General features: G+C 31.9%; 1 long non-coding RNA gene across 6 annotated transcripts; it reads right to left on the reverse strand.

Moving 5' to 3' along the window:
* Positions 1 to 397: 397 nt before the first annotated feature.
* LOC126926946 (uncharacterized) lies at positions 398 to 7,037 on the reverse strand. Of its 6 annotated transcripts, XR_007715026.1 has the most exons (7): positions 6,680 to 7,037; positions 5,458 to 6,548; positions 4,452 to 5,290; positions 3,466 to 3,786; positions 3,079 to 3,387; positions 821 to 960; positions 398 to 704 (listed from the first exon to the last, which is right to left on the reverse strand). It is a non-coding gene; the product is annotated as an uncharacterized LOC126926946 (long non-coding RNA). The 6 variants fall into 6 exon arrangements; XR_007715025.1 differs by lacking the exon at positions 398 to 704 and having other exon boundaries at positions 818 to 960; XR_007715024.1 differs by lacking the exons at positions 398 to 704; positions 821 to 960 and adding an exon at positions 4,271 to 4,320 and having other exon boundaries at positions 2,609 to 3,387; positions 3,466 to 3,891.
* Between the last annotated feature and the right edge of the window lie 5,009 nt (positions 7,038 to 12,046).

Below are 12,046 nucleotides of genomic sequence, written 5' to 3' on the forward strand. Positions count from 1 at the left end.
TATAGCTTTTCTCGCGGGTTATGTTTCTTTATATTGTATATCGAAGTACGCACCTAACGTTTCAAGAGAAGCTTTGCATGCCTTGTATAACTTGAACTGTAGTTTAGATTTACAACTTTACTTTAGTCTTTATGTTTTCTTACTTTTCAAGAGGTAATCTGCGATACTTGTAAATAGATACTACATATATATGTACGTTAACTTGTAATGTGTAATATTTCTGTTTGGTTAGGTCTATATTTTCTAATGTGACAAATATGTGTATGGTGGCCATCTTGTACAAGTAAACTGATATTATTAGCGTAATTTTACAAATTACAAGTCATAAATTATTCCTTTTTCCAAACAAGGAAATATACGAGAAAAAATAGAACAGATTCTTACGATTATTTTTGTGAAGTTTTGTAATATACGAATTAGCATTTTTCTTTTTTTTTTTTTTTATTGCATTTGAAAAAATCATGTATTCAAGTATTCATGAGAAAGGGGAGACAGAAAAGAAATGCAAAGATGGAAAGTTTCGAATATGTAAAACGTAGTGAAATCCGTAAATGATTTCATAACTGCTCTTGAACATTTCTTACAAACAAACGAGTCATCTCATACTTTCCTACAGGAGAAGTACATATTCATCAGAAAAAATTCCATTGATGTTGTCTATGAATGCTTATGCATCCAGCGAAGTTTGTGATTATTTTCTTTATCTGGAAACATACGTTATAGTTTTGAAGTTATAGTTTTACATTATTTGTTCACAATCGTTATAAAAAGACCGGAAATGTATTCAGGTCACGCACATGCTTTACTGCTTTATACGTACCATCGATGTTAAAAAACAACTCGTACCGAAAGGATTAATATAATTTTTATTTAAATTTTTTATTTCGTATTCATAGACGAAAACTGTGTTGTGTTGTTTGTCCGCAAATATGTAAAACGATTCCATTATATTATAAAGTTCTGAAAATCGATAGTTTTCGTTATACATTTCGTTAGTTAAAATAGTTAAATGACTTTCCAGAAACAAATCATGCTTCATGGACATTTTGAGCTTAGTTAGCGTAAAAGTTAAACCTTGTTCTGTAATTAGTTAAGTTACATGAAATTAAATGGATTTCAAGTAGCTGGTATGTAAATGATACTTAAACTAACATGTAATGCTTAAATCGTAAAATAAATATACATATAAAATCAGTTAAATTTAGGGAATCAATATCGATAAACGCGAAACTATAAATAACATCTTTAAGTCAAAGATTATTTGAAAGAATTTCAATTTCACTTCAAACTTGAAAGGATATTTCAGAGCAAGTAAATAACAAATTTATACCGGTATAGTGATCTCATGTTTCTTGAATTCAAACAATTTGTGTAATCGGTACGAGAATGTATGCAATATGGGATATTAAAGAGAATCGCATTAGGCATTATTGCACCATGTACGTCATAAATCGTCGATGAAAGCTCTGAAGCGGGCAAAAAAGTTTATAGCTTCGATAAATAAACTGTTCTTTGTAAATGATAGGTTAAAAAGTAGGTAATCAGCATTAATATCAATAGGATATTCCATCGAATAATTTTAAGGATCTTTGTATTATAACATATCCTTTAGATAAAAGATAATTGTTAGTTTTATAACGAAGAATCCACAAGTGTTTCTACAGTAACAAAGTAATTAACGTTTCCTTAAGGGACTAATTCTTGTTACAGATTTCTTTCACCTTCATCTTTGAAACTACTCATAAATTATATTTATATCTTTCAAAAAATCACATCCTAATCCTTAATAATGCTCACAGTTTTGTAGTATTTAATATCTTTTGATTTATTCGAGATTTCTTCAAATCTAATACAGAATTCAAAATGTTTCACGTATTTATTATAGTCTATAGATTATGCTTACAGACTTGGTTCACGTATGTATGTATGTGTATTATACATTATTGTATTTAAGAATTTATATGATCGTCCCATGAAATACCTCTAGTCTGTAGGAAACAGTCTGTTGCTACTATGGTTTAGATGAAAGAATATTGTGACATGTCGTTTAACTGTATGATACCATCTATTAATGTACCAACGATGACTTTAATGACGGTCTAATAGATATTGCGCTACAACTTTGATCGACGTGACTTATTTCTATGATGCACTTCGACAAGCTGATTTCAGCCAAATCAAGTCAAACGAAGTTTCTTATGTTTAATATTCATATAAACTTACTATGCATGTACGTAGTTTGTTTCAATAGCATCTACGTAGTTTAAGAAACTAGTTGATGACGTTGTTTCAATAACACAATCATAGTGGTTTTTAGAATAATCATGATTCGAACGCAGACTATTAGGGGATGATATGTTTTAAGAACAAAAATTATAGTTTTCCCTTCTAAAACATGAGATCGAGATTGAAATAATTTTGAAAGAAGAGCGAAATAATTTTAATTCTTTAACCATTTAATTCTACCTTAATAACAAAATACAAGAACGTGTTAAGTATACATTATTACTAATTTAATTATTTATATCACTAATAAACAATATTCTTAATTCGCAATTCTTATATTATTTAACTATACTATTAATGAAATGATTTTATATAACTTGCAATTCAATGGAATAAAAACATGAATGAAATATTTAAACATACCTACGTACATAGATTTCCAATAATTTTACGTAACTTTATGAATTAACACGTTACGATATATTTTGCATATATATACGGTATATATCTGTTACATTTATCAAAAATGATTCTTGTTCAATTACATTCGCCACTTATATCGCGGAAGCGTAAAATTATTTCAAACAATATGAAAATAATTTATCGTGAAAAATATTTTACGTATTGTTTCTCGTTTTTATCGTAAATTAAGCACGTTCCCATTTCTTTCCATAAGAAATAATGGATAATCGATAACAACAGCGTAACGAAAGTAAAAATTATTGTTCATTCACGTTTTGAACGTAATTTTATCAGCTGTACTTTTTCAGCTACTTTGATTTTACTTAATTTCAAAGAACATATTTAAATAATAGCTGGCTTAACGTATGAAATATAACGTCGAAACATTACCGCGACTGTCTTGAACAGATTTCCGCCTGTAGATGACTTTAAACGTTTCCGTATCTCGTAATTTGCGAGAAACGAATCTCATACATTTCTACGAGACCTTGCTCTGTCCATCTTGCAGTTCCTTCCTCGATTGACTTTCAAATTTCTCCCTGGATTCTAGGCTGTTTCTGTCATATAGAGTGAAGAGTACGCTGGCCCTCGAAGCAAAGAGACAAGCACACAGAAAGTCTGCCTTTGGGGTTGGAAGTAAGCATAATTTACGATACGATGATCTAATCCCTTCATCACGCTTGGAATATACATGGTTGCCTGTAAAAGGACGCAGTTTTATATTCAGCAAGTTGCAAAGAAAAGATCTATGTCATTTTGTGATCTTATAGTACTCACTCGAGAGAAAAGGAAATTTTAATCAACGTTATATAATATTTGAAATCCAATTGCTGGGTCAAGAAGAAGAGAAAAATATCCTTCGCCATTGATAAGAAATATTTCATTTGACTTTCTGTTTTAATATACTGTGGGCACGAGAAAATATTTGCGCGTGTCCATATTTTCCAATGAACCGTTTTCCTATCAGCTTTTATATTTCAAATCAAATCCTTATAATCGTATGAAAGTACCATTAAATAATACCAAGTTTAATACATGTATCATGTATTTATATTCATATTATTTAAATACCTTTCGTAGTCACTGTATAACTGCCATCTGTGGATAATACATAATTCTCTATTTATTCCTTCTGTAGCCGATATTGCACGACATGCATTATTTATTGATTTGTACGTGTGTCCACAATAGGTAGATTTCTCTCTATGTGTATTCATAAAAAAAATTCGTTGAATTCAAATCAGATGATGGAGGAGATTATTTTATTGGACACGTTTATTCTATCTATTCTATCGAGGCTTCGATTTAAACGTTCGATTTAAATGTTAAATAAAAAGTACGGTATATCAAATAAATAGGATTAATTTTTGGATCTACGCTTATCAGATATTTTATACTTCTCTCATTAAACATGTACTACAAATTTACGAAGTTTTAGATTACTTCCTTGTAACATTCTCTCTCTCTCTCTCTCTCTCTCTCTATATATATATATATATATATATATATATATATATATATATATATATTTATTTATATATTTATATATATAAATATTATATATAAATATACAAATATGTACATATATGTAAGATCGTAATCCGGGGATAATTCAGGGATCTATTCTGTAGTCTGAAAATCGAGTTTTTATTATGGAGTAAATAATAAAATACAAAAATAAACAACAATTAATATGCGTCTATAACAATAAATAACAATAATTATATAAACGGGAAATAAGAAGTCTTTAGTACAATGTTTACCTGAAAATCGAGAATCGATTTTCAACGTCCTGAGCTACCGATCTTTCTTCTTCAGTCTTTAAAGTTTTAAATAACTATTCTGTAACCTTGTCTGTCTCTAATGTAACTCTCTGTCCGTCCGTTCGCGAAAAATTTGCTTCTTAAAATGGTCGTCCATAAAACAAAAGAAGGTCTGTCCGTGAAACACAGCCTGTCGTGCTACCCGTAAAACAAAAAGAATCCCTATCCTACATGAACTCTAGGGAGTTTACACCGCCCCTCGAATGGGGAGTGGAACAGATTCCCTTCAGATCCCCAATTACCGTTATCCACTTCATATATGGAGTTTGAAATCCTTCTTAGAATTATGAAAGGTCCTTTCCTAATTTCTTCCAGCTTATTTCTATTCATTTTTTTTTCGTTATGGGTGAAGACCATATCACCGATTTTAAATTCGTGTTCTCTTCTTTTTTTATCGTATTTTTGTTTGTTAATTTCGAAATGTTAATTTCTTGTTGAGTTTTTGAATGCTTCTTCTCTGTCTCTTTTTAGGTTTATCTTATTCTCCATTATTTCCTTAGGGACGATTTCAATCATTTTTCCATTCAGTAAATGATTTGGGGCAAACCCCGTTACACTGTGTCTGGTGTTATTGTTTTCTTCTACGCTTTCTTCTGTGATTTTTGTCCAGTTTCTCTTATTTTTGTCTGAATTACATCTGATCCTGTTTACTAATGTTTGATTTACCCTTTTGTTCAGTCCAATGGAGGATGGGCAGTCTGTCGAGGTGAAAATTAATTTAATGTTCCTTTTCCTCGTATACTCTTGAATTTCTTTGGATGTCATTACTGGGTATCGGTCTGCAAGGATAATTTTTATGCAATCAGTTTCTCCTGTCGAGTCTATAAGTTTTATGATATCTTCTGTGTGTTGTGTTTTCGATGTGGACATAAAAACAGCCCTTGAAAAATGATCGATGAGTATGTGCATGTATTTCTTTGGTGAGTTGTTATTGGGTGAAATCGACCTGGGAAATTCAGTGCTTCATAAATCACACAAGGTTGTTTCTTGGGCAGTGGCTCTGGCTTTCTGTCCAATCTTGCGTTACTCCCTTGTGTTTTTCTTCCCTTCGTCTGATATTGCCCCAAGGATCCGATTAAGCCATTTGTTGATTGTACTGTTTCTTTATCGATTTTATCTTGAATGTGTATGGGTAATCCAATAACAATTAGATTTATCCCTGTCTCTTCAGAAGTCTTCCTCCTTACTTCCAATATTAATCATTCCTTTTTTATGGCATATTCAGTGACTGAACCTGAAATGTATTTAAAGTTATAAGCGTATCGTACTGCAGACCAACCTTTATTGCCAGAAGCTTTTTGAACTGCCACCTTCCAATTTTCCCAGTTGTATTCTTCATCCTTCGGCAGATTTGTCTGGTACCATTCTGATGCTGTTTTTCCCAAATATTTCTTCAAATTCTTGATCCTTTTTTCATCAGTTTGGATTTCGTATTTTTCGTATTCGGTTTCATACTCATATTAGAGTATGGAAGGGATGCGTATGTGAAATATGAATATTTCATACTCCAATCTGTGGCTTTTTGCGTTCCATCAAATTGTTTTATGACAAAGTCTGTGCCTTCTCTCTCATGCATGTTTTGTTTCTGGAAGATCTCTAATAATGTTTCTGTTTGAAGATTGGGCTTTTCGATTTCGGTCTTTATTTTCCTTATGGGGATGATCTCCGATTCTTCTAAGTAAATATCTCGAAACACGAAGTTTAAACTTGTACCGATGTATGACGCTGCCGTTGCGTCATCCATCGTGAGTGCAATGTTTCTGTAATGGCTTACCTTGGTTAAGTTGTTTGCGGCTTTCTTCACTATCGATAAACTGAATAACTGCGGATGATGATCTCTTGCTTGATATTCTGGAGGAAAGACATCACATACTTCATCTTCTGGTTTTCTTATGGATTCTTATGCATTCTATTTTCTCCCCCCCCCTTGCGTTCTCGTTCATGGCGATACGTAGCTTCACTTCTAACGGCATGGCGTAGTGAAAATCGATTTGTAAGATCGTAATTTGGTGATAATTCAGGGATCGATTCTGTAGTCTGAAAATCGAGTTTTTATTATGAAGTAAATAATAAAATACAAAAATAAACAACAATTAATATGCGTTTATAACAATAAATAACAATTATTATATAAACGGGAAATAACAAGTCTTTAGTACAATGTTTACCTGAAAATTGAGAATCGATTTTCAACGTCCTGAGCTACCGATCTTTCTTCTTCAGTCTTTAAAATCTTAAATAACTATTCCGTAACCTTGTTTGTCTCTAATGTAACTCTCTGTCCGTCCGTTCGGGCAAAACGTGCTTCTTAAAATTGTCGTCCGTAAAACAAGGGAAGATCGGTCTGTCCGTGAAACACAGTCTGTCGTGCTACCCGCGAAACAAAAAGAATCCCTATCCTACATGAAATCTAGGGAGCTTGCATATATATATGTATCCTTTTAAAATTCTAAAAAATTATACAGATTCATAAAAATATAGTTAAAGACTTTGTAATATAGCGGTTTTTAAATACATATATATAGTTTTTAAATAAATGTTAAATTTCTTCCGACTATTCGTATCACATTACGATTATGCTCTTTTAGTTCTATAGCTTACGAAGTTAGTTTAGAAGTCGAGGCTTACCTCACAGGCTTACACAAAAGTATTGGTTGAAGTTTTCCTATCAAAAAAAAAAAAAGTAAAAAAAAGGAAAAAGTTGTAATCGCTTTAATCCGCAGGTTGTAGTTAACACGTTTGTGTTTCGATTTAAAAGTTAATTCAATTAATCCATAATATCGAAATGTTGCTAACTGTTATTTTATATTTTTTTATATTATTTGATATTTAATCGTTTGATGAATACCATAGATATCTGATATTTAATCATTTAGATGAATTTCATAGATATGTAATATTTCATCGTTAGATGCGTTCCATCAAAGTTTAATATTCATCTGCCCACGTTCTCTAAGGGAAGATTTGATATAAACTAATATTCATAACGTTTTAAGACATTTATAAAATAATTACGTAACACTTTATGTTAATTTGTAAGTTGTAATCGCTTTAATCCGCAGGTTGTAGTCAACACGTTTGTGTTTCAATTTAAAAGTTAATTCAATTAATCCATAATATCGAAATGTTGCTAACTGTTATTTTATATTTATTTTATATTATTTGATATTCAATCGTTTGATGAATACCATAGATATCTGATATTTAATCATTTAGATGAATTTCATAGATATGTAATATTTAATCGTTAGATGCGTTCCATCAAAGTTTAATATTCATCTGCCCACGTTCTCTAAGGGAAGATTTCATATAAAATAATTTTCATAACGTTTTAAGACATTTATAAAATGATTACGTAACACTTTATGTTAATTTGGAAATTTAAATAAATTAGAGAATTATCAACACCATTCGTTGTTATAACGATGCTTAATAACTCGGAATACAAACAGCTTTCAAGTAATCGGATAAAATTTATTATGCTGCTAAAGTAAAAGTATGATTTATACAAGGTAAAATCTCCTTTGTAAGTAATGTGATGCTCGTAATGTCAGGCACACGAAGTATACGCGCATATTATATCACGTAATTTCAGCTTTATTCCATCTCTTAATCGCTTGGTTTGAAGAAGCCGTAAGTAACAAGCGAAGCCATGGCGTAAAATAGTTTTATTAAACTTGTAAACAGATATAAGAAATATAGTCGTAGTATCCAACTGCAAATTCAAATGCGAAAAATAACGTTCGGGAAAATTTGTGACATGGTGAGAAATTTTATACTCATATCCTAAATTGATAACATATATATTATTTGTAGAAAATTATATTTATTTGTATATATGAAAACATAATATCTATTAATGAAAAAGTTAATTAAGAAATATTCTATTATTATTACTATTCGTATCTATTATTTTTCATTTAACAAAAAACTAGTGTACACTAACTCATGTTCATTCTACTGATCTTATTTTTACGGTTCGAAATATATATCGAATTTCGATTTTCCATCGTGTTTCGCTTATGATTCATAAATATTAATTAGCATGCGATTAATTGGTGTTATAATTCAGAATGTTCGAAATTCATTTACATTTATATTACTTTCACGTTATAGTTAAATATTTAACGTTGGTTAAATATTTTATTATTTGAAAGACTTGTGTCTATACTTCATATGCGACAAAAATTGAGAATTATTCACGTTTTTTAATTTAACGATCCTACTTTTATTTCAATTAAATCTTGATTCTTAAACTTTCATTTATTCGCGTCAAAATTAAATCCTAAGCTTCAATCCTACGCTTCCCTATGTAAAAACCTTTTAATCCTTATTTTTCGAATAGTTTGCGAGAATTGATCTTCGCGCAAGAATTAACGCCACTGAAGTACTAATTGATTCCATCTCCAGAGCGCTTAAGTGACATTCGATTGTCGCGTGAGTAGTTCTTATCCTCGCTGTAAAATACGACAGAATTTCGATTCCTCGATCATTAATTACATAATGAGACTACTTTCTCACGCTTTTCCATTCCACGCCGTGATTCCGCTCTCCTAACTACTCTTTCGTTATAGCGCCGATCAGACTTTCAACAAGGTCACGATTAATCTCGATAATGAAATTTCCATCACTATCGCAATAAAAAAGATTATTCTACGTTAAGCTATATCTTCTTTTTTTAATTGACAGAATGCATCAATACGTTGATCGCCACGTGAAATTTATAGATTCTGGCCAATAGATCGAATAGAAACACAGAGTGTGATTCTACGTGAAAAATAAGAAAGATAGGAAAAACACCTGGTATGATTTATTACAATTAATTTTTTTTCATCTGAGGATCGAAATTGAGGATTTAACCGGTGTACTTAAATTTTTACAAATTTTATTCCACATTTTCCACTCGGTTTTTCACGTAGAATCAGTAATTGCTCGCTTCTGCCGCAATATTTTTCAGCCCATTTACATTATTAAAAGAAACGTTTTACTTTTCCAAGGTATTGTATTACATTCGCGCACTCTTCTCCGACAACGTTACCTAATTCCTTCATATCGTCGGAAATTCCTTGGTCCGTGAGATTTAGCCTATTTTAGCGATCCTGGAAAATTCAATGAATAAGTCGATTCGATCGATACGAGGAATTTTAAAGTTCGTTCCTCGGTATTCGTGTAATTTCATTATTCGCGTTTCATTCGTTGGAAACTTGCCGTAATTTGTTCGCCAACTGGAAGTTACATAAGTCCGTCGATTTTTATTTCCACGAACTGTTAGAATAGGATAAAATTTTGTTGCCATAAATTGTATTTAACGCGGAGTTATCAACCACGAGCTATTGTATAAAGCTTATTACTTATTGTATAGAACTTTTACTATATCGTAGATCAATAACGTACTAAGATTATGAAAAATAATTTCACGTGGCTGAGATACGACGGAGATTCGGAAGATTTTGGAGATTTATGCTCGTAATATTAAGACTTACGTACGCGACTCGAATATTTATGTATTCTCCTTCAATATCCTTAATCCCTTCGATATGACGTATAAAATTTACAAATTGCCATTTTAACACAATTCAAATATAGTTCACGTGGACTACACGTGAACGATGTGGTTTCGAATTTATTAACTAAGCGTTATACGTTCCTCAATGTGGACATTACTTATGTACATGGAATGTACGATTATAGTTAGAAACGTGGCTGAAAATACAGATTTGTTAATGGTATAAGTTACAGTTGCACAATGATGAGTCGTAGCAGAAGAGATTACCATAACTTCGAATATAATTTTTATCGTTACAATTCTATGTTAACGTTGTATTTGCATCTGACAGTTTGTTGAATTGCGTAATATCACGAAGATGGCGAACTAAGTTTAACTTGGTTTAAGAATATAAGTGTTGAGGTTATTCAGTATATAAAGAGAGAAAAACGCGTGGATGAAGTGTAAGATACAAAGTATATATTTGACTTAATAATGAAATACAGGAATACAATTTGAGCTGGTCCAGATCCGCACGCTAGCAGTGTTACTTTATGACTGAAAACCCCGAAGCCAACGTCGCCTGTCTACAGTTTATGGTCTGCCTCCCTGCTATTCTTTTGTCTATGTGCTGTCGATGGCTTCAGCGCTTGAGAAAGCTAAAAAGACCAGATGTGGATTTTTCCTAGAAGTGGTGACCACTTCAACACCCTCCCTAAAACTCTACATCCCAACAAACAATTATATCTGTATATTTTCTAACTCTCGTCGTAAATATCTGAACCTTGATTTTGTCAATGTCTTCACAAATACATTTGCCAGCTGCCTTTCTCTTTTCCATTCAAATTAATTTATTACTAAAAAAAACTACGAGAAGACTAAACAGATCATGTAGAGTTCTTTTTTTTTTTTTTTTTTTTTTTTATATTAGAAGTGATAGTCACTTCGACACCCTCCCTAAAAACTCTACATCTCTATAAGCAATTACCTCTTAACATCCTTTTTATTTTTCAAACCTAGCTTTTGTCTTAAATATTCAAATCTTGGTTTTGGCAACGCCTTTGTACATATATCTGCCAGTTGCTCTTCGCTTGTTACATATGTTACATCAATTTCGCCTCTATTGTATAAATCTCGCAAAAAGTGGTATCTTACATCAATATGCTTACTTCTTTGATGGAATTTAGGATTCTTAATTAATTTTACGGCACTAGTATTATCTACACATAGCGTATACTTAAATATCTCTATTTTGCATTCGAGAAATATTTTCTTTAGCCACATAATTTCTTTCTTTTCGGATCTCATCGCTTCGTTAAAATCCACTCGTAATTTTTTCGCTACGTACGTTACTAGGTTACCATAAAAATCGGTTCGCTTGATCTTATCTCTATCTCTCAATTGTCTCACATTCTCGCTAGTTATAAAAGGTTGTTTTTCAGTTTCACTCTCTGCACTTTCATGCGTACATACTCTATCGCTCTGTGCACGCACATCTTCGCGCTCGACAATTTTCGGTAAACTTAAATTAACGAATTTTTCAGTTTCTAATTCGGGCTTAAATATTACGTCACGGCTTAATATTACATTTCTTACGGTCGGCACGTACACTCGATACCCTCGTCCGTCATCTAGATAGCCTACCAAATATCCTTTGTTAGCCTTTCTGTCCAATTTCCTTCTCTTTTCCGCAGGTATGTGTGCAAAGCATTCAGTACCGAAAACTCTAAACTTTTCTACATCTGGCGATTTCCCGTACCACAGTTCATATGGTGTTTTCTTGTCTTGTCTTGTCGGCCCGGTCTTATTTATGACATGCACTGCGGTGTTCATGGCTTCGGCCCATAAAAACAGCGGTAGATTAGATTTCGAATATAACATCGACCTTCCTGCTTCTACTATTGTTCTATTTTCTCTTTCTGCGACGCCATTCTGTTCAGGAGTGTATGGGACGTTAATCGTATGCTTAATTCCCTGACTTCTTAAAAATTCTTTAACTTCTTTATTTTTGAATTCTTTCCCTCCATCGCTATGAATTTCTTTAATCTTA

Source organism: Bombus affinis, unplaced genomic scaffold (genome assembly GCF_024516045.1).
Source record: "Bombus affinis isolate iyBomAffi1 unplaced genomic scaffold, iyBomAffi1.2 ctg00000064.1, whole genome shotgun sequence".
NCBI classification, from domain to species: Eukaryota; Metazoa; Arthropoda; class Insecta; order Hymenoptera; family Apidae; genus Bombus; species Bombus affinis.